Source organism: Mandrillus leucophaeus, unplaced genomic scaffold (assembly GCF_000951045.1).
Source record: "Mandrillus leucophaeus isolate KB7577 unplaced genomic scaffold, Mleu.le_1.0 Scaffold61, whole genome shotgun sequence".
NCBI classification, from domain to species: Eukaryota; Metazoa; Chordata; class Mammalia; order Primates; family Cercopithecidae; genus Mandrillus; species Mandrillus leucophaeus.
Window position 1 is genome coordinate 3,406,740 of NW_012106586.1, and position 22,511 is coordinate 3,429,250.

The 22,511-nt window shown below is 39.7% G+C and overlaps 1 protein-coding gene across 1 annotated transcript in view; it reads left to right on the plus strand.

Annotated features, from left to right (window-relative positions):
* Positions 1-11,373: 11,373 nt before the first annotated feature.
* WASF3 (WAS protein family, member 3) overlaps positions 11,374-22,511 on the plus strand; it is a 77,511-nt gene continuing 66,373 nt past the window's right edge. The window contains exons 1-2 of the mRNA XM_011999959.1: positions 11,374-11,502; positions 13,878-13,974. The gene's annotated coding sequence lies outside the window, so the exon portion shown is untranslated. The remainder of the gene's footprint in view (positions 11,503-13,877; positions 13,975-22,511) is intronic.

Here is a 22,511-nt window from a genome sequence, read left to right on the forward strand (position 1 = left end):
GCTGCCGTGCCTGGCCTACCCTGCTCTTGTTTTCTTTTCTTTTTTTTGAGACGGAGTCTTGCTCTGTCATCCAGGCTGGAGCGCAGTGGCTGATCTTGACTCACAGCAACGTCTGACTCTCGGGTTCAAGCAATTCTCCTGCCTCAGCCTCTGGTGAAGCTGGGATTATAGGCGTCCGCCACTACCCCCAGCTAATTTATTGTATTTTTAATAGAGACAGTAAAAGCTGATTTCTGTCCCCTTACTTGCCTTCCTCCTGGTGTCAGGCTGCTACGCTGCATCTAGGGACTTCACAAGTGCCTGACATAGGGGCTTTCTCAGCTCTCCTGCCCTAGCGCCTTGTGCACCACCCATGTATATTTGATTAAGGCCTACAGGAAAGAGTTGGCAAGTGGATGCAGATTTGCTGTGTTTTGGGGCTCCTGGAGATTCTGATCTTCATTTCAGCTCACATGGAGACATTAAAAGTTTGTTAACAGTTCAGCTGGTATCTTCTTACCCCTATCTGTTGGCAGATTCTTTGTCTTTCCACCACTTTGCCACAGATGGAAACAGCTGTGGATTACTACTTTGCCTGCAAAGGCCTTCTTAATATCTGGTATTTACTTCCTGTAGGTTTCTTTGTGTTCTCTCCACACTTTGTAAATCCTGGGGCAAATTGTCCCTGTGTAATGTTATAGAATGGAGGTTACAGTCATCCCATGGGATTTGATTCATTGAGACAGTGGATAAAATATTTCCAACAGGCATCATTTCTAAGTGGACTGGGGAATTCAAACCTTGGCTTTGCCACTTAGAGCTTTGCAGTAGTGTTAAATTACTCTCTGAAAGTATTCCTTTGTTAATTGGAGGTTGTAACACCCACCTCTATCATCCTCTTTGGGCTCCGAAGATTAAATGATGCAGAAGTACACAGTAAACTTTCCAGGGCTTGAATGGTTTGTCTGGGATTACTGTAGGAAAGATTTTGAGATTTACCTTTAATGGTAGAGTGGGCAGTAAGGTGAGTGGGATGGATACATGATGACTTTACATTTCCTGAGTTGTCTTTACAGCAAGATTATATTTCATCTCAAATAAAAGAAGGGAAGGCTAGTGGTTAAAAGCATTGTCTCTGAAAACAGGTTTTCTAGGTTTGACTCTCAACTCTATTATGTACTGTGTGACCTGGGGCAAGCCACTTCGCTTCTCTGTTTCTTAGTTCCCTTGTTTGTAAAATGGGGATATTAATAGTTCCTACTTGCTAGGGTTGCTGTGAGGACCAAGTGAGAGGCTAAGAACATAAAGCAGAGTTCTGGCTCAGCATGGCAGGCTCAGTAGCAGTGAAGTACGTTGCTTCTCATTTTTTCCTTTCTAGATGCTCTCACGTCAGGGCAGAGACAATCCTGGTTAGCTTTTCATCCCAGCAGAGAATTCAGATACAAATCCTGAGTAAAAAGGTGTATTTAGTAAGATGTTTCACAATGCTCCTGGGAGCTGGGGTGTCTGTCCGTTCTGCTGTTGGTTGGTTAGTACTGGAGGCCAGATGTTTTAGCTCCTCTTTCATGACTTAATCTCCTTGTGCTGGATTCATCTCCAAAAGACGAACGGGAGCATCCGCTCTGCATTACTTTATTGCCTCCGAAAAGAAACACTGTCGCAGCACTGTAGAATGTTAATGTCTGTTCCCTACACATCCTCTCTCCACCTCTCCACTTCTGTCTTTCCTCCTCTCCTTAGTAGTTGTGGGAATGTGGTATATAGTGGGGGTGATTGCTTTCTTTGTGGCAGAGTAGAGATGATTAGCAGTTTGGTTCTCTTAGGTTGAAAATGCTTAGTTTTATAGGTTATATAGTAGATAGAGCCATGCTGTGTTGAAATCTCATGGTTTTGTGGGTTTATATAATGTATTTTCAACACTTTTAGGTGCAATAATATTCACTTGCTTTCAGATGTATTTTAAAAATTACTGATTACTTTTGTATTAAGATTTGAGGTCATTAATTTTAAGCAGATTGATAAAAATGGTACTTAATCTCTCTGTATTTGGTATGTGAATTACGTAGCATTTATTTTAGGAGATTTCCATGGAATTCCATTTATCTCAGCGGTTTTGAGGGGAGAAGATAATACTGTAGATGTAATTTGCTGAAGTACTTTAATTTTAATTCTGTTGACTGTTGCTGTGTATAGGTTTATTACCACTTTAATTTCTTCAGTTTACTTTGTATGTGGAGTTGTATAGTCACTGAATCATTATTCCTGTGCTCAAAGGTTCTACAAAGATGAGGCCTTCCTTACATCTCTTCTAGACTTTGAAGGAAGCGTCCTGTCACTGGAATATGGATGATAGTGGATGATGGAGAGAATAGGGGCAGAATCTGGATCTTGGTACCCTCCTACTTTCAGGGTTGACAGATTCAGCTGGCATTTTATGCAGAATTCAAGTTATTAACAGAAAACTCTACAAAATCTGATGAAGCTGTAGTTAAATAAACATGAGGATTTCAAATATCAGAATATCTACTGTTTGGAATATCTACATTTCTGTACCCTTTCAGTGAGTACATTGGCCATTATTATCTTTGTTTGTAGAAAACAGAGATGCTGGTTCAGGGATATTTGATACATTGGCCACTGGCCTCAAACATGAATTTTGTCATTTGGAGACAGATCAGTGCTGCCACCATAACCTCAAAGAGTGAGGATGTGGCCTGTCATCTGCATACACAAATGCAAAGATATCCATACTTCCTTTTTGCCAAGAGTGGGCTGAGTAAAGCTGCCAGATTGTGATGGTTGTGCTTGTCGGCCCACAGGGAGCATGTTTTGCTTTTAGTTGTCTAGAAATAATAACTACCATTTATTAAATGCCTCTGCTACCTTGCTATGTTCTTTGCCCATAAGACTTCATCCTCCCCGTCACATTTTAAGGGGAGGTATGATTGGCTTTATTTTTATAAAAGGGGAGCTTGAGACTCAAACAGTAATAACTCTTCCAAGGTCCAGAGCTTTTCGATGGTAGTTCCAGGGTGGAACTCAGATCTCTGACCCCGTACCTCTGATCTTTCCCCTTTACCATGCAGCCTCTGGGCTTCAGAAAATGTTTCCTACAGGATTATATTGGATGCCACTGATTAAATGATTACTGCTACTTAATTAATTGGAGATAGAATTTGATGCTAGAAATGTTTTTGGCAATAATGAGTTACTTAGGTGACTGAATTTTTACATTTATTTCTAGGAAGTCATTTTTTTCCTTGTTTTTGTTTGTTTGTGTCTTCTCTCATAAATTGTAGTATTCTTGTGGCATGAAGGTGGGCCATTTAGTTCCCTGATTACTGTAGATATAGTGTGAGTTAGGTTTTGACTAGAGGCTCAGGGGCTTTGAATGTAGACATGTTGTAAAATGTTGTTGCTGTGTTTGTCAGTCTTGTTTGAACACATAGGATCCCCTGTGGGTACAGGTTTATGAATCTCTTTGTTATAGGGGCCCCTATTATACTGTATCCTCAGAGAGAGAAAAAGAAAAACTGAAGTTATTTGCTGAATTGCACATGAAATCTTTATGTCAGGTTTAGTATTATAGAGGTAATTTTGAAATATAGTTTGATTTTGGAGTATTTAAAAATTGTCATGATAATAATGAAAAAAAATACCTCTGCAACGCAGTATTTACATCTTGCTATTTCTATTTGATAATATACAGATTTGCTGTGTATTTTATGCACTTATGGAATGATTTTCATTATTTTCTTTGTCCAAATGTAAGACTCAACACATTCAATGAAACTAAGTGGGAATTCTGATTTGGTTATGATCTAACCCATTGGTATCCAACAGATTGCTGATTGTGTGGTATTTTAGCCCAGGTTATTTGTCACCTGATTTTTAAGTCTTGAGCTTGAAGAGGAAGGAGATAAGGGCCCATGGGGAGGTAAGAGTAATTGCTGTTGGTACCTCTGTTAGATTTGTCTTTCTCCTGAAACAGCTGTGGAAGTGCAGAGCTCCAGGAATAAGCTGAAGGTAAAAAAGACAGCACTATCCTTCTGGCCAGCTGTAGAAGGCTCAGCAGCGTCTTGTGCTGGGGCCTGGGTGGTACCTTTTGTAGGGGTTGGACTGTGGTTAATATGAGGACAGATTAGAAACTCTGGATTCAGAGAGCAAGGTGAGGCTGGGAGGTAAAGGTGTTCCAGCACCTGAACAGGAACCAGGTGAATCTTCAGGAATCAAGGTAGGTGAAATCAAGGAAGTAAAAACACAAATAACTAGTTGGTCAGTTGAGCAGGTGCTCAGGAGGCAATACGAAGTCAAAGACCAGGGATGGAATATAGGCATAGGAGAAAGGCAGAGACTCAAACCAGTAAAGGATGTAAGGCAACTTTAAGCACAGCTAAGAAAACCTCTTTTGGGCTGTGCGTGGTGGTTCACACCTATAATCTTGGCATTTGGGAGGCTGAGGCAGGAGGATCACTTGAGGCCAGAGTTTGAAACCAGCCTGGGCAGCACAGTGAGACCCTGTGTCTCTCTACTAAAAATGTTTGTAAAACACATTAAAAAGGGGAAACCTCTTTTATACTTATTTATGATGGCCTATGAACAGCTTTAAGGATTTTCTGGTTGGAGACAGGATGGTGGGGCCAAAGCTAAGGGTAATGCCCTGGTTTGGTTGCTGAAGTTAGGGAAAGAAAGACAGTTGTTTACTAGATGATTCTTAGGTGGCATCATAAACAGTAGTTTAATGTATATGTAAATACGAGGGCTTCTGATTGAGTTGAGAAAACAGAACCTAGGCCTCTGAAGGTAAATCCCAGTGGAAAGTAGCATGTGTTGGGTTTCACATTGGTTATACTCCTAGTGAGTTCTGTTGGAGTTAGGAGGGTGGGGTGAACTAGCTGGGTTGGGGTAGTCCTGAAACCATAGTGAAGAAGATAGAGTCAGTCATAGAAGGAGTGGAGTTCGGAATAAATATTGAAACTTAGGTGAGATCGATGTAGATGAGTGTGTCTTTCACCTGTATTTACTGTGTGATTTTTTTTGGATGAGTCATTCTGTAAGACTGTTTCCTAATTTGCAAGATAGTTAAACTAATTCCTAACTTGCAGGTGTCAAGGTTGTAGGAGATTACATGAGATGATTTATGTGAAGGCCCTTTGTAAATGGCACTGTGGATTCAGATGTAAGTTGTTATTAATAAATTGCCAGTTGCAGTGGGGAGCCTGTTGGATAAGAGCTTTGTTTTAATTCATTCATCGTATGTAAATGAGGTGGTACTCTTTGCAATCAGAGCTATTTAATGAAGGTCATGATTAGAGGGAAAGAGTCAGGAGGCTGTTGTTAAGTAAGGTTGGTATATGCCTGAGATTTCACTTACAACCTTATAAATACATAATTAGTATTGAAAATTACTGTTGAATGTGCATCCGAAGTGCTTTGCATTTTTTTGGTTGATAAAAAGAAATGTATTTGAAGAGTAAGTTACTGAGCTATAAAAAAAAAGGAGTCTATTTAGTAGCAAAATTACAGGATGCTTCTCATTCTACGTTCTGAAACAGGCTATTTTTAGCATCTCTTTGAATCAGGGATGAATTCTAGTTATAGGGTTCAGTAATTAAAGCTGAGAAATATACAAAGTAGTTTGGGCAAGAAAATCTTTTTACTTGGGTTGGATTTGTTTCAAGGTTTAAACTGTCATCTCAAGGGCCTCCCTGGAAGCCACTGTTTTTGTCATCTTTATGGGGTGAAGAGCAATAGAAAGTGCCAAAACATCAGCCAAGGACACAGTGTCCCACTTTTTTAAGAACAGGGGAGTTTTAAAAATTCTGGAATCCTGTTATTTCCTAACTGGTGACCTTGTTGCATCTGTGTTCTCTGCGCAGTCCTGGACAGAGGCGCAGGGTCCCCTGGCCTCTCCCTGTCTTTCCTGTCATCAGGCCCTTCCTTCTGGTCAGTGCTTCCACCCTCAGGACCTCTGCTCCTCTGTCCAGCTATCCTGCGGACCCCTGGCTTTCCTCCAGTCCTCAGACTGCCTCTAAGTATCGCTAAAGAACACTGCTTAATGATGCCCTTGGTACCAGTCCACATTTGTATTTAATGATGGTGGATTATTCAGAATGTTGCTGAACTAGCTTCTTGGTTCTAGTCAACAATCTTTCCTCAAACTGGAAGCCTTATTTTATCATGAGAAAGTTATTATTTTATCTTTTTATGCCCATCACAAAGAAGCTCATTAACTGTTTGGTGGAATTGAAACAACTGTTGATTCAAATTCTCATGCTTTATGCTTTTGTGGCACTTAAACATGGTGATCACAGAGCCAACTCAGGGTCACTAAATACGGGGCAAGTCCAGTTTTTCTAGTTGAAGTAGGTTGGGAAGATACATTGTTTTTCTTTTAAATCTCTGCATTTGGGGAAAAAAATCACTTCTTTGACAAATGTTTTTGAGTGTTGTCTATGTGCCAAGTATTGTGCCAAGTGCTGGAATTAAAAAGAAAAAGATTTGTCACAGTGAAGAATGGAGTTAGGGATCAAAGTATTAGGATCCACAGGTGGCTGCCCGGGGCCAGACCTGTCTACTGTGTACCTTAAAAACGAAGCTTAACTATCACATGTAGGCAGAAACATCATAGGATTAGATAATCGAGTTTTCCTTTGAAAACCAATTATATTTACTATGGATTTCTAACCATTTTCAACTTCTTAAATTTTTTGATTTCTAGTAGTTCTGCACTTTTTGTTGTGGTAATGAGTAACTAGGCAAATTTAAGAGTAGGACTGAATTTGAACGTAAATCATTCTGGTTTTAGGTTTTTGTTTGCTCATTTGTTCATTATTTGTTTTGTTCTGAATCCACATTGATTGAGAGGTTGCCATGAACTCCTTCCTGTGTGAAACCCTGGGATTGGTACTGAGACGCAGTGGACATGCTCCCGGCACTGGTGGCTTGTCCAGACTGCTAGGGCGGCACCTGCAGTAACAGTGATTGGTGCTCTTTATTGCTTGTTAAATGAGGCAGACAGCTCTTCCCATGGGTTAGCTCATTTAATTCTCACAGTCTGATTTGTGTAGTTAGGGAAACGTAGGTTTAAATAAACTGCTCAGAGTTTTCTGTAGCCTCACAGGAGACGGACAGGTGGATACATACACGCTTTATCTCAGGAGCAAGTTCTGCATCTGGAGCTGTTTGACTAGGTCTCTTTTTTCCTTTCTCTCTCTCTCTCTTTCTCTCTCTCTCTCTGTGTGTGTGTGTGTGTGTGTGTGTGTGTGCGCGCGCGCGTGCGTGTGTGTATGGCGGGGACAGGATCTCACTCTGTTACCCAGGCTGAAATGCAGTGGTGTGATTGTAGCTCACTGCAGGCTTGACCTCCCAAGCTCAAGTGATCCTCCCACCTCAGCCTCCTGAGCAGCTGGGACTACAGGTGTGCATCACGATGCCCAGCTAATTTTTTTTTTTTTTAGAGACTGGCTTTGCCCTGTTGCCCAGGCTGGTGCCAAACTCCTGGGCTCAAGCAATCCTCCTCCCTCACCTTCCCAAAAGGCTAGGATTACAGGTGTGAGCTACTGCCCTGGCCCTTTGACTACCTCTCATAGCACAATATTTAGATGGTGTTAAGAGTTTATCTTCACGTTGACTTTGTATACTCTTTGCATCTCAAAGGACAGAAATCAGTCTCTTGGTGTCACTGTTCCTCTCTTGTTTACTGCAGCTGGAACCAGTCTTCTGTCATAGCACTTTGCATGCTCAGTAGTCCCCCCATATCCGAGGTTTCACTTACCACAGTTTCAGTTACTGGCAGTCACCTGTGGTCTGAAAATATTAGGCTATTTTGTGCATACACATGAGAGAGAGACCACATTCATGTGACTTTTATTACAGGATATTGGTATAATTGTTCTATTTTGAGTATTGTTAGTCTTACTGTGCCTAATTTATAAATTAAATGTGCCTAATTTATAGAATAAGTTATCATAGGTATGTATGTATAGGAGAAAACTTAGTATACAGGGTTTGGTACTATCCACAGTTTCAGGCATCTGCTGAGTGTCTTGGGCTGTATACCTTTCAGATGGTAGGGAGGGTTCCTATGTCTCTCTTTTCACTTAACACTTTATAGCTTGTGGTGTGGTATTTTTTGGTATAACACATAGCTTTATGTTTGTGTGATTCATAGTTATATTTCTAATGCATAATAGTGGGCTAGTGTCAAAAGGCAAATTAAAAATCTAATTAAAAATCAAGATCTAATTGGCTTTTATTTGTGATTCTAGCATTGAATTGTACCTCATTCTATAAAACAGGATGGGTGTTCCAGTGAGCTGAGGAGAGGAGCGTGGCTTTATAGGCAGAAAAAGACTGAAGAAAGCAGAAATAAAGAATGAACAGCAGATTCGTTATTTCAGAATTACTTTCCTTATAGGGTTAAAATGGAGGAAACTTTCTTATTATCTCAGCTCAGATAAACTGGGCCACTTCTGATTGGTTGCCTTGAATCTCTTATTTTTTTGTTTTTAATAGAAAACTGGCTTGTTTCGGAGCAGTTTTTTTTTTGGTTTGTTTGTTTTGTTTTTTGGAAACAGGATCTTGCTCTGTCGCCCAGACTGGAGTGCGTGGAGTGATCTCAGCTTACTCACTGCAGTGTCAGCCTCCTGGGCTCAGGTGATCCTCCTGCTTCAGCCTCCTGAGTAGGTGGGGCCACAGGAGTGTGCCACCATGCCTAGCTAATTTTTAAATTATTTGTAGAGATGAGGTCTCCATGTGTTGCCCAAGCTGGTCTCAAACTCCTAGGCTTAAGAGATAATCCTACCTAGGCCTCCCAAAATGCTGGAATTACAGGCATGAGCCACCGTACCCAGCTGAGTTCAGTCTAAGTGACAGTTACCACAAGTGACTCCATTCTGGTTTGGTCTGGTCTACTAGGGCCTAGTACAGGGGCTCAGTCCCAAGTAATGTCCCCTGTCTCTTGTCCCCCATAAACTGTGTTAAACAGTAGTAAATGCTTGAATGAACTGATGTGCGGTTGATGTGGCCCAGATCGTTGTCAGGCTATCAGATTCTCTGGCCAGGGACTATTAGCCCAGAGGTGTGGGCCACTCATGGATCTTTACAATGTCATATCAGGAATTGGTTCCTTTTTCTTTGTGTTTTACTAGGCGGTTATTGTTCATTAAATGGAAGGGAAATAAACTATTATCTTATGATTCTTGTATTTACGTCTGTGATAAGTAATTTTTGAGTGAATAAAGTACTCAAAACTGGGAGAATTTCTCTTCATTTGCTCTCTTTTAGTATAATTAATATAGTTTTATTGAAATTAAAATGTACCTAGCCAAGAATGTGATACACGTAGGTGTTCAGTGAATGTCAGCTAATGTTGTTTTTGTTTTAACTTACAGCAGTATCTTTTCTGCTACTTGTTTTGTATTTATTTGTGTTTGTTTACTCTTCCCCACCAGATCAACTTTTTGGGGGCAAAGACCTTACTACTTGACCTTGTTTTTGCCTCACTTTCTGTAACAGGTCAGTTATGTGTTGAATTGTATGGTGGGGCCAGCTAAAATATGTTCATGCTGGCTCTGACTTCAAAAGGTGTGGAACTGTTGTAGCAGTGGGGTATCGAAGCTCAGATAGTCAACCAGAGAGCAAGAAAGAGGAGAAACACAAAGATTGCTGTCTTGTTATGCTAGACGTAGGCTTTTTGCTAAAAAATTCGTACTTGACTTTCTTATGAGATATATTTCTGTGAAGCTAGAAGTGGTTACATTTCTATAGTGCTTGTCATAAATAGAATGTTATATGTGAATAGTTAAAAACATTGGTGATGTGATCTTGTCGATAGAGGTGAAAAGAACAGAATTTCAGCCTGGTTTAGGAGGTAAGGCTGGAAAAAGAAGTGGTGAAATAGAGCTATATCTCGAGCTAGCTTCTCATTTCTGGAAAACTAGAATTTGGAGGCGTATAAGAGATGTCAGGGACTAAAATAGTAAATCCAAATACAATCAGATTAGGATAATATTGGTAGATTAACAGTGGGTCATTTAGATACAACCTGTTCTCAGGTTAAGTGTTTTCAAGTAGCAGAATTCTTTATTTCATATTGATTTTGGATGTCATGGATAAGTAAGATTAAAGGGCGTATTACTAGGGAAAATTTTATTATCATTGACCTTGTAAAATGCCCTGTAGTACAAAAGTAGGTATTTCATTAGATAAACTCTGTCATTTCTCTCATCAGACTACAGAGAAATGTAACCTGAATGTGAAGTGAGCTGCTGACGAGGTGAATGGTCTAAATGTATTTGAAATTACCTGCGCTCGTGTTGGCTGTCATAATGCTGTGTGGTCCCCTCCTGCCCTTTCCCTCTTCTTTTTGAAAAAGACACTTTTTTTTACTAGGCAGTTATTTTTCCTGGCTTGACTTTGGTCTGTGATTATTCTCTAAATTGTGACTTCCAGTGGTTTCATGATGTCATTTTTCTTTTCTTTTTTCCCTGAATGGTATAAAGAATTTTTATTTAGTAGTAGTGTTTTAATACTTAAGCCTAGAGACAGCAGGATTATATTTTGTTGCTACCATATTGAGGTCATTATTTGGAACCTGAGTGAACAAGGATAAGTACATCTGTGATGGGATTTTAGCGGCGAGAGGTCCTTAAAGATTACCCAGTTTGTTCCTCTAGTCAGTGATTTGCTTATTTATTCAAATATTTGAGTGTCTATATGCTTTTCTTTGCAGTATTTCTTTTCCCAGATGTTGGTAGTAACACCTTCAGTACAACTATCTCAAGCCAAAAATCTTAGAAGAGTACTGTCCAGCATAGTAGCCACTAGCCACATGTTACTATTTAAATGAACATTCGTTAAAATGAAGTAAAATATTGAGTTCCTTACTCACATTGGCACATTTCAACCTGGATCCAGCACTCCATGTGGCTGGAGGCTGCCCTGTGGGACACGGTCACTGTATAGAACATTTCCATCGCTGCAGAACATTCATTTGGACAGCGCTACCTCAGAGTACTCCTTGACTCCAGGGGAGTCAGCATCCCCATCCACTTAAATCTCCCGAGACCTGTGTCTGTCAGATGTGTTCCATTTAAAGAATCCTCCCTTGTCTTAGTTTAGGTCTTCATCACCTGTCTTCTGAACTACAGCTTAAATTCGGTGACCAGCCTTGTGAAGCTGTCCCTGCCGCTGCCCCTCCAGCTGTAGCCACCTTCTCCCTTGTGCTCTCTGCATCCCCCACATACACCTGTCAGTGGGCTGGCCCCACAGACTTTTCTTCTGGTGGACTGAGAGGTTCTTGGGAGTCCAGGATTGGGCTTTGTTTTTTCCAGGGGGAGGGGCAGGCATAGTGACTGACACATAACTACATATATATGTGTTTATTGAGCAGGTAAGGGCATGGATGGATGGAGGCCATAGTAGGTTGCAGTTTGAAGGCAGGAGACCTTTGGATACCTGGAAACTAGACGACAGGAGGGCATTTGTGTCAGGGGGAGCGTAACGGATGCAGGGCCAGAGGTAGGAAGTTACAGGGCAATTCTGCTTCTGGACAGTAGCCACAGGAGAGCACTGTCAGCACCATTCAGAGTGTAGCCATGGACGGAAACAGAATTGGAGCGATGGTGTTGTACAGAAGCATGCTTCCCTGTTCTGGCCAGTATTGTACCTCTTCGTAGAAGTGCTGTGTTTCCAGTTAGCAGCCTTACTCTGTGACTTCAAAGGAGTTACTGATATACTCTCCACTGTCAAATGAGGCTACGTATTAACAAAGTCTAGTGAATTCTTCAAGACTTTTATGGTTCCTGACTTATGTTAGAAATGTTAGCAGCTCAGCAGCAAGGAAAAATGCATGTGTCTGTGTCCAGAAGGAGACAATCCAATGTAGATATTACTTACTTACTCCTTCCTTCCTTCCTTCCTTCCTCCTTCCTTCCTTCCTTCCTTCCTTCCTTCCTTCCTTCCTTTATTTATTTGGTAGAGACAGGGTTTCGCCATGTTGCCCAGGCTGGTCTCAAACTCCTGGGCTCGTGATCCACCCACTTCAGCCTTCCAAAGTGCTGGGATTACAGGTGTGAGCCACACCATGCCTGGCAAGAACAGTTACTTTCTAGTCAGACTCATCCTGACTCCTTTTTTTCCTACCTGTGTGATCCTCAACAACTCACTTTTTGATCCTATTTTCTTCATTTTTAAATGGAGATATTGCCTGTGAGGACTAAGTTAAATGTATATGAGGTGTTAGCTCTATGCTTGGACTTGAGTAAAGCATTTACCAAATAATAGCTAATAACAAAAATGATAAGTCCATAGCCTTTCACACAAATGGGAAAATTCATAATTGTGTTTCAAAAAGGAAGAGTTAACATGTGATTCTTAAACAGAAGTGGTCATCCGGGAAATACATATGATGTTGGACATCTTCCTTGTCCTTAGGCACAGTTAGCTGGATATAACCATCTCTTAAGTGAAATATATAGTGCTTGTTACCCTCAAAATCAAGTCGAATCAGCTGATCTAGGTAGAGGTTTAAAATTAGGCCTGGATAATCTTAAACCCAGGGATAATTTTCTGTATTTGGAAATAAGGTGATCACTTACGCAAAGTACTTAAGAAAAAGCTCACTTTTCTTTTTTACTCAGCATCAAGAGCATGCTGTACAGCTGCTCTGAAGGAACAGAAGAAAATCGTGTGCTACTTGAGTTTTAAATAAGTAAACTAGGATGTATAAAATGGAGTATCGTTGAATGATCATTCTGGTTTTGTTTTGTTTTGTTTTTTGTACTGTTAAAAGGATGGTTGCGGTCTTAACTATGTGAGTTCTTAGAATCTACGGGCCTACATAGAATTGATGCAGGTCCAGATAATTCCTGTTAGTAGACTCAAAGTTGCTTTTCTTCCATAATGAAATGGCACAGTTTCTGCTTTCTCATGCCTGGACCTCCTTTCCCAAGCTTGACGCCTCCCGCCCTTGTTTGACTTTCCTGAAGCTGCACCCCACCCCACTTCTGGGCCGCTGTTCTCTTGCTTTCTTGCATCTACCTTATTGTATTAAAATTATCTGCATTTATTTGTTACCCTCACAAGACTGAGTGCCTTCACAAACAGGCATTTTCTTACTCATTTTTATGTGTTCAGTGTTGAAAGAGGGGCTGACTTCTACAGGATGCTTGGTACACTCCTGTTGAGTGAACGGATGCCTGTTCACTAAAATTGTCTTGTATGTGTTCTTCCCAAGTAGAACATAATTCTGAGTGGGAAACTATATCATGCTTCTGGTTACCTCATAGCTCTAGCACATTGGTATACAACATTGATCAGTTTGCTTTGTAGCCTTGCTGTTAATGTCCAGTGTCCTGGAAACACTTTCTAAGGTCTATTTGGCAGTTATTAAATCTGTTACTATTTTATCCTTGTACCTACTATTAGAATATTTATAAAATGATCACCAAGACTTTTATTAAATTTGAATATTGTTGGGGGAAATTGATGCAAATGCTCTTATTAGGTACAGTTCTTATGTGAATGATTACTATTATTTGATTCAGTCCGTAGGCAGTAACAAAACCTAAAATATATGTGGTGTTGAGTAAATGAATTGAGTAGTTTAGTTGAATATACTTAAACTTGACTTTTTGTTTTTCTGCCCTTTGGCTATTATTTACTGTGAGTCCTTGAAGTTAATTTCAGAGGTTTTTCCAGAATAGGGGGTTGGAATTATACAGGATTTCACACACCTTATTAGCTTCTTACTTAAAATAATTAAAAAAGAACTGGTTCAGGGATTAGAGCTCCCTTGAAATTGTTGAAATGTGAAATTTGAATTTAAGACTTTCTTGAAGACTTGAATGCATTTTGCCTACTGGTAATTAATTCTTTTTTTCTTTTCTTTATAGTTTTAGTTTTGATTGCTGTTACTCTTACTGATAACTGAGCCAAAGTGGTGATGCTACTTGAGGGGAATTTCTGCAACCCATCGTCAACGATTATATGGTAAGAGTGTGTGCCTTTTACCCTTAAAGCCATTTAATTCCTGTAACATAGTGTAGAAATTTAATTAGAAATAGAAATAGCATAAAATATTTTAATATTTTTGAGTATCAAATATTTAATATTAATATGCTTTAATATATAAATATTAACCACAGGTAACATTTTAGAGTTTTAGATCCTAATCAATAGTTTAGGACATTGAAAGAGAAAAAAACTTGATATATTCATTTCCATAATAATTTTCTTGTGTGAAAAACATGGTTATGTAGTTTATGACTTATTAAGCTGAGATCTCAATTTTCCTCCATTTTTGCTCATTTACTTTTTCTTTCCTGGAATTTAACCAGTTCTTTGTTATCCAAATCTTGCTAATAATGAATGGGTATGAGAAGTCAAGATTTAGAAAGTTAAACCTAGTCAGATGGCCGGTGGCTCATGCCTGTAATTCCAGCATTTTGGGAGGCTGAGGCGGGTGGATCATGAGGTCAGGAGATCGTGAAAATCCCGGCTAACACAGTGAAACCCCGTCTCCACTAAAAATACAAAAAAATTAGCCGGGCGTGGTGGCACGTGCCTGTAGTCCCAGCTACTGGGGAGGCTGAGGCAGGAGAATGGTGTGAACCCAGAAGGCGGAGCTTGCAGTGAGCTGAGATCGTGCCACTGCACTCCAGCCTGGGCGACTGAGCAAGACTCCGTCTCAAGAAAACCCAAAAACCCAAAGCAAACCTAGTCAGTTTTACTATAATTTATTCTGAACTGAGGTGGTGGTGATCGTGATAGTGGCTAAAATGAGGTTTTTGAATTATTTATGGATTTCAGTGAGCTGTCTTGCTCTAATTTTAAGGGGTAATTGAGGAGTAATGAGACATAGCAGACTACTAGGGCAAGTTATTTCTTTGAGCTTCACTTTCCTCATGTGCAGAATACTATCATCTATCTTGCCTGATCTATGGAATTATAAAAATCAAATGAGAGGATGTATATGGAATTTTCCTTTTCTTTTTTCTTTTGAAAGGATAGGGAGAGAATAACACGTCTTTTGGCTTTAAGATGGTATTGAGAGGTGGAAGAAGGGCTGTTATACCAGAATTAGAAGCTGGAAGATTGATCTCTAATCCTAGCTTGCCTTGACCTTGGGCATATCATTACGTATTAATTTACCATAGAAAAATTGAACTTGATTTCCATACTTTCACTTTATGGGTAATTTATCAGGAATATATCTGTGTTCTCTGACCACGTTTAATTAAGCTAGAAATCAGTATCAGATACCCAAAAAATTCCAAAATATTTTGAAATTAATGATCACATCCTGAAAACCCATGGTTAAAGAGGAGCTTACAAGGCAAAATACTTTGAATGGAATGAAAATGAAAGCATAATGTATCAGAATGTATGTGATGCACCTAAAGCACTACTTTAAGGGGAAATTTATAGTGTTAAATGCTTCCATTAGAAAACAAAAGTTAAATAGCTTTTGGGCTTTTCCTGTGTGTCATGATGGGTTACAGGCTGATTGTAGTTCTGATAAATGGCTTCTTTTGCTTCCTATCCAATTAATGTGAAGAGGGGAGATAGTTAAATTTTCTTGTCAGGCAAGCATTTATTTTAGTATTTGTGTTCCGCTGCATAGTTTTTTGGGGGCTTCCAGGTGTGTCATCTCACCACAGCCTTTTGGGATAACCAGGAAGATATTACTGCTTTCATGTTTAAAATAAGGACTGGAGGCTTACGGAGGCCTCAGCTCTTGAAGAACGTGGGGCTTCTGCTTGCCACGCCATCTGCTTGTTTGGCTGCCGCGCTGCATTTCCAGGCCTTTTGAAGAAGCGCTCTCTGTGTTCAGACTGTTGAAGGTGGCACACTCGGATTAGCTTGGTGAAGCAGATTCTCTTCGATGAGGCAATTCTCTAGGAGGAGTACTTTTCTTAGTTTGTATTATGCCCATCAGAGGTGGCCTGTTATTAAGTACTGTTTTGGAGCTATGCCCATCTGGTTGCTAAATGTGTCTTTCCTCTCTCATTTCTTTTATCTTGATATTTAGTCCTGTGTGGTGGCTAACAGTCGACTTACTTTTACTTGACCTTCATGTTAGAATGCACATATTAAATAAACATTCGGTGATCTCCTACTTTTTCATACTCAGATGATCTGTCTCCACAGATTCGGTTTTGTTTTTTTGTTTGTTCGTTTTTTGAGACAGAGTCTCCCTGTGTTGCCAGGCTGATGTGCAGTGCCATGATCTCGGCTCATGGCAACCTCTGACTCCCTGGTTCAAGCGATTCTCCTGCCTCGGCCTCCCAAGTAGCTGAGATTACGGGTACGTGCCACCATGCCCAGCTAATTTTTGTATTTTTAATAGAGACAGGGTTTCACCATGTTAGCCAGGATGATCTCGATCTCCTGACCTCGTGATTCACCTGCCTCTGCCTCCCAAAGTGCTGGAATTACAGGTGTGAGCCACCTTGCCTGGCCCACAGATTAATTTTGAAACTGCTTTATTGAGGAATGGTTGACATACAGTAAACTATGCTTATTTAAAATGTGTAATTTGAAATATGTCTACACCCGTGAAACCATCAATGTAGTTGAACTGGTGATCGTTGTTTCCTCGTGGCCCTTGGTCATCTTTCCCTTTTGTTTCTCTCCTACCCTTGCATAACCGCTGGTCTGCTTTCTGTCCCTATAGATTAGTTTATGTTTCCTAGAATGTTATGTAAATGGAATAATACAGTATGTAGTCTTTGTCTGGCTTTCATTCAGCATAAATAGAGATTCATCTCTGTTGTTGTTGCATGTATCAGTAGTTCATTCCATGTTATCATTGAATTGTACCTCACTATAGGGATGCAATGCAGTTTGTTTATCCATTCACCTGCTAATGGACACTTGGGTTGTTTCTGGTTTTTGGCTGTTACAAATAAAGCTGCATGAACATTTGTATACAAGTCTTTATATGGGCTTATGCTTTTATTTCTTTTGGGTAAATACCTAGGAGTAGAATGACTGGATCATGTGATAAGTGTATGTTTAACTTTTTAAGAAACTTGCAAACCATTTTCCAAAGATGATTTTATTTCTCTTGAGCAGTGGCTGATAGTTCCAGTTTATCCATGTTCTCATCAGCACTCTGTATGGCAGTCTTTTAAGTTTAGCCATTCTCATCAGTGTGCAGTCACATCTCCTGCGGTTTTAATTTGCCTCTCCTTAATGACTAATGCTGTTGAGCATTTTTCATGTGCTTGCTTGCCATCTGCATAACTTCTTTAGTGAAGTGTCTGTTCAAATCTTGTGCCCATTTTAAGAAATTGGATACTTTATTATGGAGTTTCAAGAGTTCCTTATATATTCTGTATCAGATCTTTATCAGATATATGATTTGTACTTTTATTCATTTTAATAGCATTTTTTTCCTTTTTACCCCAGAATGAAATTTTTGGGAGCCATATGGGATTATTTTTTGTTTGTATTTTTTGCACTTTCCCCAACCCCCACAAAAGTAGTTACTCTTTGTCATCCTCTTCCTTTTCTTCCGTGTTCTGGCTGGGCACTCAGTTTGTATTCTCTGTTTTCGGGGCTGTACATGAGTCAATACCTGTGAGGTGGTTTCCCCTCCCTTCAGCACAGAAGACCCCTAATTAGTGAATATGTTTGCATGGCTGGGATGGTCAGCTCTTTATTTCTGGAGGCTGGAGATCTGCCATTCCAGTTGTCATCAGTATTGACTCGGCGTCCCTGGGGTGCCGTCAAAGGACTCACCTGACGTACTCCAAGGTCAGAAGCCAGAACAGGGCCAGACTGATTCAGTGGTGAAAATGCTGGAGACAATTTACCAATATCCCTTGATTTTTACATGTTCATTTCTAATTGAACTGTATTGTGCTTACTGTGTGATTGTAATTTTCTGTGTGATTGCAGTTAACTTTTTTGTGTGACCTAATTCATAGTTTTTTCTTACAACTTTTCCTTGTTTTTTTTTTTTTTTTTTAAATATGCGTTCTCACATTTATGTATAACATTTAAAAAAACTATCAATTAAAACTTGTTGGCCGGGCGCGGTGGCTCAAGCCTGTAATCCCAGCACTTTGGGAGGCCGAGACGGGTGGATCACGAGGTCAGGAGATCAAGACCATCCTGGCTAACACAGTGAAACCCCGTCTCTACTAAAAAATACAAAAAAAAAAAAATACTTGTTAATTGTATTCAAATCTTGGTCTTTGTTGGTTTCTGAGAAAAGTATGTTGGGTCTTCTACAAAAGGATAATAAAAGTTCATAATTGTCATTTTTAATGGTTTTTTTTACCAATTGAATATGGTATGTGTCTTCACCTCCATCTGTTTTTGTTGCCTTCACCTTGAGTTTCTCTTGTGTCTTAGACCCTGACTCCCTTTAGTTGTTAGCATTTTCCTGGTGTGTATACTTTTAATCTCTTCATTTTTATCACTCCTAGTTATTTCATTTTAGATCTATTCTTGAATATTTATCTTACAAAACCCAAACAACTCAGTTTGTGTGTTGCTTTGTTCAGTGGCGGCTGTTTGGTGAGTGGTAAAGGACATGGACTGAGTCCAGGCTGCCTGGGGTTGAATTTAGGCTCTGCATAAACTGGCTGTGTGGTGTCTCTCCGGTTTACTTAACTATTATCCTGTTTCTTCCCTATACAATGGAAATATTAATGGTTTCTATCTCATGTTATAACAATTAAATGAATTAATATATGTAGAATTCTTAACAGTGCTTGGCACATTCTGTAAGTGGTTTGGCTGTGTCCGCCCCCAGAATCTCAGCTTGAGTCATAATCCCCATAATCCCCACATGTCAAGGGAGAGACCAGGTGGAGGTGACTGAATCATGGGGGGGTAGTCTCCCCCATGATGTTCTTGTGACAGTGAGTTCTGAAGACATCTGATGATTTTTTAAGTGTTTAGTAGTTCCTCCTGCATTCATTCTCCCTCCTGCTGCCTTGTGAAGAAGGTGCCTTGCTTCCCCTTTGCCTTCCGCCATGTTTATAAGTTCCTGAGGCCTCCCCAGTCATGTGAAACTGTGAGTCAATTAAACCCCTTTCCTTTCTAAATTACCCAGTCTCGGTAGTATCTTTATAGCAGTGTGAAAACAGACTAATGCAAAGTCTTAGCCAATAATAGTGAGTTCGCCCATTAACACTTACTGTGATTATTTGGAAGGCCATAATCACTATTAATGCCTTCTTTTTGTTAAAAAAATTAATCCTTTCTTGTCCATTGCTGACTTTATTACAATTTTTTCCTGTGATGGTTTGTTATTGATATATCCAGTATCTTCTAATTGTTTGTACAAAATCAAAATATTGATTATGCACATAACACCTGAATATATATGTCTTTTTAAAACTTGCAACACATTTGCAAGTAAAGTACCTTTTGAGTCTCAGCTCTGTTCCTCCCCACTTAGAGGTAATCCATTATTATGAATTAGACATGTTTCCTTCTCTGTCTCTCTCTCTTTCTCTCTCTCTCACACTCTCTTTCTCTATTTCTCTCCTCTTTTTCTTCCCTTCTCTCTCTCTCTCCTCTCCTTCTTCCTTTTCCCTCTCCTTCTATCTCCCACCCCCCACCCCACCCCATCTCTCATATATATATGTAGGACTGCATAGTACTTTTTACTAAATGGCATGCTGTAATTCTGAACTTTGTATTTTTCATTCATTGCTATGTTTTGGAGGTCACTCCATATATATATTTATTTTGTTTCTTTTAACAGCTGCCTTTCTCCTATTGGTAGTCATTTCCAATTTATCTCTATGTCATACTGCTGCTGTGAACATTCTTGTACACGAATTCTTGTGCACAAGTGAGAATGTTTCTCAGAATAAGGATGGAAATGCTAGGGTCAATAGTATACATATTCCTGGTTTTATTAGATACAGTTCTTTCAAAGGATAGTTTGATGATTGGCTGCCATTTATGTTTCTCTGATGTAAATTGCCTAGATCTTTTCATTATGGTTCTCCAACCACACATCTCATGGCCACAGTCCTTCCTGTCATATTTTTGACTTGTGGTTTCTTCCTTTAATCTCATTCTGTTGCCTTTCAACTTTGGAGGTTATCTATTATTTGTAATCCTGTAGTATTGTTGCACATATTTTGATTGTACATCTTTTTCATCATTTCTGTGGATTTGAAACAAAGGAGAGGCCTAGTCTAGGTGCTGTGTTTATTGGATTCTATTTCTTTAATCTTCCGTTTCAAATTATATAACTTTTGAAAGGATTTCCTATAAATGAGCTAAGGTTATGCACATACACACATGCCATACACAACCTGCTTGTCTGATTTTAATGGAGAAATATGCTTAGCATATGCTGCAGCCTTAAATGGAAAGTAGATTACATTTAATCCCAAATCAAGGAAATGGAGATTGTTGTTCTTCCTTGTCTGAAATATCACCTTAAACTACTGTTTTCCTTAGTTTGCCCGCAGCAGCATTTCTGTAAGTCTCCTTGGAGGCTGGGTATATATTCTAGTCTTATGCACACAGCTTCCTGTCAGACATCAGATGGAATTTGACTTATCAGATGTCGTACTGAATCATGGTCTGCAGAGATGTGGATGGATCGCATCCTTGGCCAGGGAAGTGGGATAGATACAAATATCTGGGTCAATTCAGTGGTTAACCAAAGGTCAGTCATGTTATTAAAAAGTCATGTATATCAAAAATACAAAACAGAATAAGATAGGGGGTCTGAAGTTTATGCATGCAGTCAGCAACAAGGTAGTGTCAGGAGTTGAAGGACCAGACGAAACCGTCTGTTTAATAAGATAATAAAATCCGATATAAAAGGAACCTTGGAAGTGTAAACCACTTCCTTCCTTTTTGGTCAGAGCTGACTCTGCATGACAAATAATCAGGTGCTTAGAGGGTTAAGAATGGGGAGGGACCTGCTGGGATAGAGGGAAAAAGAATGAGTAGAAGCATAGTATTAGAAGTCAAAGATTCCTTGGATACCAAAGCAGACAACTTTCCCCTCCTTGGCTGCCTTTTTATCCTAGTAAGACACAGAAATGAAGTAGCCTTGGCTTATTGGCGTATTTATAAATGGGACCTGCAGGAAGTGTTTACAAGGAGGGTGTGGTGGGCAGAGCACCAATGGAAATAAGAGACCGAGATTCTAGTGTCTACTCCAGGACGCAGGAGATTTTGGGTCTCTTTGTCTTGATCTTTGATTGTAAAATAAAGTTATGCTAGATCTCCAAGGTTCCATTTATCTTAAGAAGTTTTTTATTAAGTAGCTGATTTTATCTGGCTGGGCAAAACAGGGAAGGAAAATAGCTCCTAGTCAAAACATCTCGGAGGTTCCTGGGTTAGTAATGTGCATGAGAATAAGTTTTTATGCATAATAAAGGACTATAAAACAGATGTAGGTTCAAATATTAAATGTATTCTTCAGTCCCACATGTTCTGAGTATCTAGTTAAATGGACAGCATGGCCTAAAGGGACTTAGAAATAAAATATGGGTATATTTTTAAAATATTTTATGTCTAATAGGAATTTAGTAGTTTATTTAACTTTAAAAAGTCTGAACTGAAATGAACATAACACAGAGCGTAACAATTAATTGAAGTATAGATATGTAGAAGGCGGTAAGTTGTAGAACAGCAGCTTTTTTCAGAGCCCCCTTTACCCTGTCCATGGCTAGAAGAGAAGAACAGGGGAGACCAAAGTCTTGATCTTCACAGGCTCTCACACCACTTCTGTATCCCCACCCATGATACGTTGTTCTTCACTTTTACTCACTTCGAGGTTTCTTCCCACAGCAGAGAAACTGCAAGACAGGAGCTAATGGTGAAAACCCCGGTGGAGAGAAATCTCGACCTAGACTTCGAATCCTTGCCTTTTCAGTTAGAACCATATTAGCTTCCACCTGGAGGATCTTTAGGTGCCATTTTATGGCCCTTGAAAGACAAACTGTGTCCCAGAATGTCTTCTAAAAATAGGTACTTGACAAAGGTGTTTCATTACATTATTCCATAGACACAAAGTTGCCTTTTTCTGGGAGACTTATTATTTAGTTGTTGAGGCTGTATAGCAGAAGCCAAGTGATGTTTTAAAATGGTGGAATGCTGCTTCTAAGCCTCGTGTGAGAGCATCACTCTTCCATCCTCAGACACCTGTTGAATAGCTTCCCTATGCTGAGCAGGATGCTAGGGGGTCTGTGATGCCGTGTCTTCTCCCCATTCCCTGCTGAGAATGGAGTCTTTCTAGTTGTGTTTTAATTTCCAGGAATGAGACATACCTTTAATGTAGTGCTTGTCACACTGTGTTGTAACTTGATTTATACGCCTGTCTCTGCCACTAAACCATTAGCATCTTGAGGAAGGGAGTTTGTTTTATTTTTGTTTGTTCAGTTTTTGCATTTCCACTAGCTAAAGCATCATGAAGACACACTGCATGTTTGGAGAGTAGGTGAATCCGATATGGTAGTTTCTGAAAGCCATCTGAGTGTCTCACTGAAAGGGAAAGCGTACCAGAGCTGGAGGGAACCCAAGAGAGCAAATCT